Below are 2546 nucleotides of genomic sequence, written 5' to 3' on the forward strand. Positions count from 1 at the left end.
TGGCACCCCCCCCCCCCCACTGATAACATCACTAAGCCACATGGAGGATGGCCAATGTAGTGCCCCCAGAAGGCCAGCGCCCTAGACAATCACCTACTTTGCCTAGTGGCAGGGCCTGCCCTGCTCAGTGAGCAGGAACATCCTTCTGCAAGGATGATTCTTTAAATCTCCTGCTACGGTCCCAGACAATTATGCAAATATCATGTCAGTGTATCGTTGTATTTTTACTCGTGTGTGTGCACAAAGTTCTGCTAAGTTGCACCCGGCTTATGGCATCCCCAGAAAGGGGCTTTCAAGGCAAGTGAGAGGCAGCGGTGGTTGGCCATTGCCTTCCTCTGCAGCCTTTCTTGGAGGTTTCCCATCCAACTACTAAGCAGGGCTGATCCTGCTCAGCTTATGAGAGCTCACAAGTTGGGGCTATACCATGCTACCTTCCCTCTTATGCGTCTATGTCCATATGGGTATACACACACACATTTTAATTAATGTTTATATGTTTTAATGCCTCGATGTTTGCCACCTTGGGGGATCCTTTTTGGGTGGAAAGGTGGCATACAAAGGTTTCCACAACAGATAAATAAATAACAGACTTCCCCAGGTGAATATATCCATTGTTTTCCAATGACACAGTGGCTCAGAAGGTGAAAGACAAATCCAGAGTTCAGTGGCGTTCAGAGGAGCATCACAATGTAGGCAGGAAGGTCATCTGAATGTAAATCCGTGCCACCAACATAAGTTAGTTTCTTTTGCCATATCAGGATGAAGGCAATCCTCACTGGATACTAAGGCAGGAGCTTTTGCAGGTTAATTTCACATCCCAAAATTCCCTCCCCCTTTCCACCAAGACCCAGTCATCCAATCTGGTTTTCACAATGTGCTAGATGGAATCTTCTTGTTTTTCTACATCCTCTTCATGTTCATTTGCTCCGCTAAAACTAGAAATGAGCATTCCCTGAGGAAGGAAAGGGAAGGGACGGTGGCTCAGTGGTAGAGCATCTGCTTGGTAAGCAGAAGGTCCCAGGTGTTCAATCCCTGGCATCTCCAACTAAAAAGGGTCCTGGCAAATAGGCTTGAAAAGCCTCAACTTGAGACCCTGAAGAGCCGTTGCCAGGCTGAGTAGACAATACTGACTTTGATGGACTGAGGGTCTGATTAAGGCAGCTTCATATGTTCATATGTAAGCTACTGATTGTAATGCAGGCAATTCTAAAAACCCTTTTTGATCAACTCCATGCAAAATTGGGTTTTTAAAACATGGTCTTCAAATCAAGGATGTGCCATCAAAATCTGCCAAGATTCTGACACCTGCAGCCTCAGACAAGCTCATTTTTACTCTGAATTTCTGGGGTGCCAACCTCAATGCTGTGTACTGGCTGGAATGCTGGGCTCCGGTTCAAATCCCTGCTCTCCATGGAGTTTATTTATGTACTTCTGTAATTATTAGATTTTTATCCTGCCCATCCCCACAATGGGGCTCAGGACAGCTAGCAACATAGGGGTGGGATGGTGGCTCAGTGGTTGAGCATCTGCTTGGGAAGCAGAAGGTCCCAGGTTCAATCCCTGGCATCTCCAAAAAAGGGTCCAGGCAAATAGGCATGAAAAATTTCAGCTTGAGACCCTGGAGAGCCGCTGCCATTCTGAGAAGACAATACTGAATTTGATGGACCAAGTGTCTGATTCAGTATAAGGCAGCTTCATATAACAGTACAATAACGATAATAAAATAATAAGTTCAATAAAATCCAATTAAAATGCAACACACAGCTTTTGAAAAATCCAGAGTGGTTAGTAGAAGACGACTGCAGATTTATACCCCGCCCTTCTCTCTGAATCAGAGACTCAGAGCGGCTTGCAATCTCCTATATCTTCTTCCCCCACAACAGACACCCTGTGAGATAGGTAGGGCTGAGAGGGCTCTCACAGCAGCTGCACTTTGAAGGACAGCTTCTATGAAAGCTATGGCTGACTCAAGGCCATTCCAGCAAGTGCAAGTGGAGGAGTGGGGAATCATCAAACCCGGTTCTCCCAGATAAGAGTTTGCACACTTAACCACTACACCAAACTAGCTCTCAAACTAGTAGAGGCCACCAGAATTACATTGGTGGGATGCCTGGTGGAATAACTTGGATCGATTTCTCACTAGCATTGCTCCACCCCCAGGCTTGTTTTCTCCTGGCACAAGCAATGGATTTCCCACCAGTTTCTCTATATGCTCATTTTGATGTGGGGCTCCTTCCAGTTTTCCGTGCAGTTTTGTGATACTCTCTTTTAAGGACTGTGATGCCACGCGGGGAATTGGAAGGAGCCCCACATCAAAATGAGCCCAACTGGTGGGAAATCGATCGCTTGTGCCAGGGGAAAACAAGCCTGGGGGTGGAGTAATGCTAGTGAGAAATGGGTCTCAGTCTTACAGATGCAGATGAGGCCCACAGAGCATGAGTCTTCCCAGACAGAGCATTCCACCAGGTTGGAGCCACAATGGAAAAAGGCCTTAATCCTTGTTGCACTCAAGTGGCAAACTGAGGGCCAGTCACCACCAAAAGCCC

Source organism: Heteronotia binoei, chromosome 12, assembly GCF_032191835.1.
Source record: "Heteronotia binoei isolate CCM8104 ecotype False Entrance Well chromosome 12, APGP_CSIRO_Hbin_v1, whole genome shotgun sequence".
In the NCBI taxonomy this organism is placed as follows: Eukaryota; Metazoa; Chordata; class Lepidosauria; order Squamata; family Gekkonidae; genus Heteronotia; species Heteronotia binoei.